The following is an 8,833-nucleotide window of genomic DNA, read 5'->3' on the forward strand; positions in this document are numbered from 1 at the left end:
CACCCGAGAATTGCATTTTTGAATAAAGCTATATCACAATAGTTTAACAGTATTTGTTTACTTCCTCCACAGTTGCCTTACTACTTTGTAATCCTCTCACAGAACTATTCACAGTTCAAAGGACTGGCTATTTTGGTCAAACAACATTGCCATTACAGTGCACACAAGGCTATCTACTGTATTTGAATACAAAAGATGACACTCACTTTTTAAGTCCCTTGTATTTCCCCTATTTTGGTCTTTTACGTCGTGAACTTTGGTCCAACGGCATGTTAAGTGGGAAGTGACCTATTTGAAACTCTCTCAAGGTAGAAACAATTTAAAAGTATCATGCCAATTGCATTAGTTACGACAACTTGAATTTTGTTTTAAGTCAATTAACGCAGAAATCAGAGTTCAAATTACACACAATATTAAGTTGATGTAATTACCATCATTATTACATCAACACAACTTATAAATTAATGTTTGCAACTTAAAATGTTTATCTAAATCAATTAACTCACATTTTTGTCTTGAAACCATGCATTTAATTAAGTGGAGGTGAAAGGTCGCCTGAATTCGTTTTTAGAGTGTAGATACGGTAGAGATATTTTAAAATCCCCAGCATTTTCAAGTTTCCTTTAAAACCTTTATTTAAAAATGTGGTTTGCTAAGTGGTCGGATGAAAACCTTCTTAAGGTGTCATCATTTTAAATACATTTAACTTTTATAAAGTAATGTTGACAAAATCATCCCTTTCAACTAGTGGGAGGATATATCCCCCCAGCACATGATACCTATATCCTTTACTCTAAGTCTCTATTGAAATGAATGAGAAGCTACTTTTGTCTTTTCTCCATGCTCTGCAGTAACTGGGGGTCTGGTTGATTGTGCTGGGCTGCAGTGCTCTGGAAGAACATTACCTGAACACTAGCCAAAGGAGCGCTGATGGATACGACACACCAGTGTACAAACTAATATGGGAAAGAAGCGTCCTCTCCTGCTTCGAGGTAATTAAGAGAGTGATTCATTCAATAGCTTTAACCTGTCAGCTCAACACAGAAGAAAATGCTGAACCATGGATATACTGTATCCTCCGGATTCACCAGCCGAGGGATTCCCAGCTGTGACTCATCTAATGGTTTATTGTTGTGTGAGACATGTGGGAGTGGGAGGAAAATCTTTGATTCCCTTCACTGATCATCTGCCTCTGTGTAATGCAAATCAGTTAGGATCAATGTCAGGGAAAAGATGAAAGACATCTTACAATATTTCCACTTCAGACATATTTCTGCTATCTTCCACATGTCCATCTGTGCAATTCATATCTTGCACAATATGTTCTCTTACCAAACGCTCTGAATTGTATCTTCCTTTGCTTTGTTCTTGTCACTGCAGTTTCTGCAGCACTTCAAATCTCAGTAGAACATTTCTTAAGGCATTTCATTTGTCAAACATCTTCAATAGCAGCAAGTAGTCCCTTCTTTCTAAAAACTCTTTTCAAAGAGTTGATGGATCTGATAAGATATATGCCAGAATTTTTGAAATCAAATGCATTTTAGAAAAAGAAGAAGACTTGAGATGATGTTGCGTTGGCTGTTGAAGGACATTTTAAATGCAGCCTTTTTGGGGTAATATGCATTGACTAGTGGACCATGTAGAAAAACATTCCAGGTCTGAACAGCCAGCTGCTACTTCTGCACATAGATCACGTATCTATTCCATTTCTTGCCAGAAAACACTCTTCAGCATTTAAGGACACCTCCTGCTCGTTGCCTTTGGGGAACTTTCTAACTATCCCGGTGACCTCTGCCAGCTTTTCATTGGAGTAGAAATAATGTCTTTTTGAGAACAGGACGAAATAATAAAAAGGAGAAGAGAATGTGCCTATCAGTTAAGGAATTCATACCACAAAATCACTGCAGAGATTCAGCCAACTTCCTTTCTTCACTGCCAACATTAGTTCTGCCATATGGTCCTCTATAAATAAAAGGAGTGTACCACTACCTGATAGATCTGCAGTAATGTTAAAGAGATCATAAGTCTGCAGATATTAGGATTTTAAGCTATGAAGTAACAAATCTCTGTTAATGAATGAAAATAAAGACATACAAAACCCTTTAAAGGTCCTCAAATGCTAGATTTCATTTTCATATTTGTATTTTGTGCCTTTACTGTGACATGTCTCCATGCTTTTATGTTCAAAATGGTCTTTATTTTTCTCATACTGCCTGTTTCTCTTTTCACCCTCCGTCTGAAACCAGAGCCCATGCTCTGATTGGTTAGCTTGCCGGCTCTGTTGTGATTGGTCGACAGCCTAGAGATGTCCCGCCCCTCTACCTATCACGTACAATTTGTTGGAGTGCTAGCCAATAAAAGCAAGTTTTACATAGTGATGTCACTATGTTATAGAAGTAAACAAAGGAATCCAATGGGGGATTTTCAGGCAGGGGGGGAGTGTGTGGAAGAGGAATTCCCTCTGTAGAGAACTTAGGGATTTTATCCTTCGCGAACCATTTACAGTACATATGTCACTATAGGTCCAAAACATTATTGGCAGACACTCCTGATACCTGATTTCAACATGCAAGATTGCTTTATTTCAAGTTTGTCAATACTTTTACCATGGTAGAGCGCAAAGACAAGAGGAATAAACAAAAGAAAACTAAATTCAGAATTTTCTACAAAACAAGTTAAGTGTGTTATACTCTCATCATCATTGTCTTAATTGTAAACTGTAATATAAGCCATGTTCAAATGGAAAGCCTGACAGGCATCATGAATTACCCCTCAGATCACCTTCACCATGCTTCATTTCTCCATGCAGTGACAGTGAGGATGGCTGCATGATAATGACTCTAGTGATCACATTATCTGTGTACCTGCGCTGTGTTCCTCACAGATTACTCTGCTGTTTCTCACTGAATCAGTGACAGCAGATGAAGTGAAATGTATTCGACACTCACCAAAAAAATTGTTAGGTTATGCTAAACGTGAGCGCAGGTTGCTTTTGCCTCTTGTTCCTCTAAGCTGGTGCCTTATGACACCATCAGACCGTGAGGTTGTTAGAGGAGCGGCTGAATGGCACCGTAATAGGATTAGCTTTGTCATGGAAGATTTCTAGGGGCTCCGCACTGACTTACTGGCTCCTGTGCATTTATTCAATTACACATATGCATAAAAACTCACAGAAAGGACGGAAACACTTGTGCTTGAAACAAAACACTCTAACCTCTTTCTAAGGGCAATAACTGACAGATAAATGTAGATAATTGACTGACAAGTGCCTCCCCTCCAGCTGGAATATACTGACCTGCCTCCTGCCCCCACTTTGTTTACCACCCTACCATTGATCATTATTTGTAGCCTCTTCTTTAAACCTCACCCCGGGTTATTTTGCATCAGCTCTTGTTCCTCTTTGACAATAAATCTAAGATGAATCCCTGCAGGGAGTGGTCAATACTTCATTGTACTGCTGTCACCCCGACCCATTTGTCACCCTGAGGTGTGCGCAGGGCCGATTCTAGCCAATTTGATGCCCTATGTGAGATTTTAGCAAGCGCCCCCCCCCCATCAGAGAATCGTACAGTAGAAAATATAAAGATCAATAGAGTATCCGAGGAATAAGCAATAGAATATATAGAGAATACATGAAAAATCGCTACAAAAGACACACCACAAAAACAGAAACTTATTGACATTGTTTTGAACATTTTAAAGTAAAATGCTTCAATCTGGTGCACTTTGAGCACCAGATTGAGACCTGATCTAGGGGGTACAACTCTAAAACACCCATATGAAAAAGATCGGTTTAAATTTTAATAACCGAATATGTGAACATAACCAATAACCTACCAATAACAAATAAATGTAACTTATTTTATTTGTGTAGTATTTTGTACATTTTATTTTTTCATCTCTCCAGTTTTAAACGATATTTTTGGTTTACTGTCCTATAGTATACATTGAAATGATTTCAAACCTGTTTATCCTAATAATTATAAAGGAGTGTCTTGGAAATATTTGTTTACATAAATTGTGATCAAAACGTTTGAGACCCACTGAGATAACTTAGACTAAAGTGAACTATCTAAACACTCAGAGAGTCCTTCACCTCACTGAGCCTCTCAGTCTGACAGGAGAGAACTCTCCTTCCACATTATTGTAGAAACATCTTCTTATATCCGTTAGCCGTTAACAACAATCCCCGCCGGTACCGGTGCACCCCCTCTCTCTATCTATCTATCTATCTCTCTCTCTCTCTCACGCTGGCTGTGAGCTGCGGGCGCCTGATAAGCCAACATCCCCCACTTTCATCACTTACAGCGCCCATCGTACAGGGCAAATGGAAAATGTAACCGGGGTGAAAAGGGTGTTATCTTTACTTAATTATGAATGTTGTTACATTCATTTTTTTTGTATTATATTTGTATTTAATCTTGTGGAAGTGAAGATCCCCTGTCCTCCACCAGGGGGTGCTGCAGCACCCTCAGCACCCCTACTTCCCACGGCCCTGCATACAAGCCCTCTTCGAGGGACCCACCGCACAATACATCTAGTTGCTATCAGCATTTTCAACCTCTGATAAAAAAAAAATACTATTTATCACAACAATAGAATATTCATAAATATAAAAATAATAAAAACATGTATCCCTATTGAATTTCGGTGTTGCTTCTGTGGCAGCAGTTGAGCTTCACCTTGGACAGATAGAGCATGGGCTGAATGCTGCTGCTGAAGTCCATGAGACCGAAGACCACGTAGTGAATGTAGCAGCGGAACACGTCCGGAGAGAAGTAGTCCTGGAAGGGGAAGAGTGCGACAGGCGGGAAGTAGTTGAACACAATGATGGCCAGGATGATGAGGACCATCTTGAAGGCTCTCTTCTTCACGGGATGCATCTCGTCTCTGCCCGGCCCAGACTGCTTCAGCACCCAGAGGATGGAAATGTTGCAGAACACCATGAAGGCGAACGCTGCGAGGATCATCCCCGTGAAGACCTTCTCGAAGTTGACAATGTTGCCCACACATTTAGCCGCTGCATAGGCCAGGGTGATGACCCAGACAATGATGGCCAGGATCGCTCTGTGGTTTCTGTCCTTGAGCTCGGTGAAGGTGATGGGGTGAACCACGGCCATGTAGCGGTCCAGGCAGATGCAGGAAAGCAAGAGAGGCGAGGAGTCTTTGATGCCGTAGAAGAAGCGCAGGACGTACCAGGTGCTGCTGGTGGTGAGGAAGACGATGTTGGCCAGCTCTAGCGGAGGGATGAGACAGAAGAGCACGTCTGAAATCGCCAGGTGGGAGATGAAGATATCTGAGGTGCAGGAGTCCCCCTTGTTCCTGTGGATGAGCCACAGCACCATGAGGTTGGCCGGGATGCCCAGGAACATGTTGATGAACTGCAGGCCCAGGTAACAGATGAGAACAGCAGGCATGGTTCTGCAGGTTTCATACACCGTCAGCTCGAAGGTGCTGTTTATGGGTCGGTGGGAGATGAAGAGTAGGGAGGAGTTGATGTAGGAAACCTCCATGACGGCACGATCAGAGAACCCCAAAGATCTGTAAACAGAACAGACAAAAACATATTAGACAATAGATTTAAAGGGTGCAGGTGTGATAATAAAAACTGCCAGTTATATAAAATAAAGGTCAGTTAAGAAAATACAATGATCCCTACGGAAGAGGATTAGGGCCACATTAAAGAAAAAATTGGGAGGATTTAAAAAAAAAAAGAAATAATTCAGAATTCTGATTTTAATCTCAGAATTCTGACTTTAATCTCAGAATCATTACTTTTTTTTTTTTGAGAAAAAAGTCAGAATTCTGAGAAAAAGTCAGAATTTTGAGATTAAAGTCAGAATTCTGACTTTTTTCTCAGAACAAAAAAATAAATAATGTGGCCCTTATCCTCTTCCGTAGATCCCTTATCAAAGATGCATGTGGTTTAAGGCTGCACAATATGAACATGCAATAAAGGCAAATAAACACTTCATACTTTAACCTTTTTTGCTCTTTACACAAAAGGAGAACATTGTCCATGACTTATCTATTTTGAAAGAATATTAGTTACTGGAATATAAGCCCTTTTTGATACATTAAGCGTGTTGCTATACACGCAGGCTCTGCATGCAAAGCAAACCACCACACACATTCTTGATCTATGTATCCAACAACCAAAAAACGAGCTACTTGATCACCACAACCTTAAATAAGAGTGCGGAACAGGACAAAAGAGGAAGACTTGAGTGCAAAAGAAACACCACTTCAGTAAAAAGATGCTTATCATCTGGTGAGAATTCCGGTATTTGTCAAAGATTGCTATCTTTGACAAATACCGGAATTCTCACCAGAGAATATATATTGCATATATATATATATTGATATGATATATATATCATATATATTGCAGTTAAAACATATTTAAAATAAACAAATAATAATGAATAAATATTAGATGTATGTTAAACTCAAGCTCAATGTGTGTGATGAGTTTTTGAAAATGAAAGAAAGTGCAGAGGGACAGTTTCTTAACGTTTCTATTCAAACAAGGTGAATGAGCATGAGTTATTACATGCTTGATCATCATAGCTTTTCCACTATATATTCAAATTCATATAATGACATACATCGTTAATATGGAGTTTGGAAACACAAATGTAACTCTAAATGCAGTTACACTGGGGATATCTGAGAACCAGCACTTGAAAGTAAACGTTCTTAACTTGTCAGAATTCATAGTAATCCCAAACTTGTTCTGTGAAATATATACAATATATTAAGCGTTGTTAAAAAAATAACTGCCAACTCATCAAGCAAATATTAATACCAGTCCAAAGACATGCTTTCTGTATGCAAAAAGCAATGAATAAAAGTGTGTATTTTAGTAGCTAATGCACACAATAAAAAAGAGAAAAGGTAACACATGATGCTGCGGTATCAAACTACATTGTCTTCAAGGGTTATTTTCTGACAGAACAAAGGTTAAAACATAAAGGAAAAATGCATTTTACTCATGTAGTATTTTAATTTAAAAAACAAACTGCACCACACCAAGTGGTCTCATGTATATTGTAAAACCCCAATGTTCTTCTATTCAGTTTTGTATGGAAAGTGAAGCCTCTTACCTTGATCTGACACTTAGTCGTGTAAAGAACTGATCCTCTCTGCTGTCTCTGTCTCACACTCTCAGACTCCTTAACCTACTTCCTTTTTTTTCATGAAGTGCCACACGATGCAACAGCTGTAGGTCAAATGTTGCTTTATGAAAGGGCTGACAATTGCTTGATTGCCTTCCAAAATGTTTGCATGTCTTCCTATATGTTTCAACCCGGTCAACATTTAGTCTATCTCTGTATCTAAGGGAAACATGCAAATATGTAACCTGACAATAAAGACGCCCTGTTCACCTGCAAAACTAATCTAATGAAGTCTGCAGAATATTGCCGCTATAAAAGCAACAGCTACAAGACTGAAGAACTGTACCAAGAAATAAAAACATTCATGTACAACTAGTGTTTAAATGAACAGAAGTAACCAACATGTCACTCACCTGAGAAAGAAAAGTAATACTGCTGCACCTGGTGTCCCCTCTCTCCTCCTTCTCCTTGTGTGACTCCTTGGTATGATTGTCAAAGTGTGAGTGAATACTGAGCCCTCCCTTCAAAGTGCATGGAAAACATATTTTGAAAGATGACCCAACACTTCAGGGATCCTGATCATCCAACACAGCTTTGAGACGAGGGTAGTGGAGGGTGAGGAGCCACACTGTCTGGTATGGCACCATGTACATCCATCACTCAATTAAAAGGAGGAAATGAAATAAATCATTAGAGAAGGATGGATTAATGATTTAAAAAAGGATGAAAACGAATTATAGAAAAGTGTCTAAAGTAGTTGGTGGAAAAACAATGAAAACAGGTTTGTGTTCGGACGTGTTGTGGCAAGCCATCATCCATTCACACCGATTGGCAATGATGCAACGAACCAATGGTGCCTGACGGAAAAATCGTCAGTAAACAACTGATGCAACCGTCCAGAAAATGACTTCTGATTCAATTCAGTGTAACGATGTGTAATATGTTACTTGAGGCTGACATGTTCAAGGTGTGATGTCCGTCGGTTTGAATGTGCTGCACCCAACTCTCCGCTCAGGTACGGGGATCTCCACTGAGAACTGCAGATCACACTCACGGTAGGTTTTTCATTGTTTTACTGAGTCATGTTCATGGCATCTACATATAGTGTTGTATTTTGAGGGATTGTTAACCCTTGTATGGTATTCGGGTCTGTGGGACCCGTTTTCATTATTTAGGTAAAGAAAAATGATATGATCAATTACTTTTTCAAACTCACACTCAATGGCCTTGGCTCATTTTCTGTGAAGAACATAATAATATATCAGAACACATTTTCAATGACCACCCACTGTACACCCCCCTACACATTTACATTACATACAGGGTGTTCGGGTCTGGACCCGGGGCTAACAAAAGTGTGGAAATTGTATTTCCTGTGCATCTGTCTGGGCCTTCTGTGTGTGTGTGTGTGTGTGTGTGTGTGTGTGTGTGTGTGTGTGTGTGTGTGTGTGTGTGTGTGTGTGTGTGTGTGTGTGTGTGTGTGTGTGTGTGTGTGTGTGTGTGTGTGTGTGTGTGTGTGTGTGTGTGTGTGTGTGTGTATTCAAGTAGCACTTTAATTCATTAATGTGATCTAACAAAAGTAAAAGGGCCAATATTAACCATATATGCTGTTTATATTGCTTGTAATTGAGCTGAAGTAAACATCTGTTGAGTATTTTTAACATAAAATAGTTTGATTGTGTTGAATTGAAGCCCAAAATGGCAGCGGGTCCACC

Source organism: Notothenia coriiceps, unplaced genomic scaffold, assembly GCF_000735185.1.
Source record: "Notothenia coriiceps isolate Sejong01 unplaced genomic scaffold, NC01 NC01_scaffold00000490, whole genome shotgun sequence".
NCBI lineage: Eukaryota > Metazoa > Chordata > Actinopteri > Perciformes > Nototheniidae > Notothenia > Notothenia coriiceps.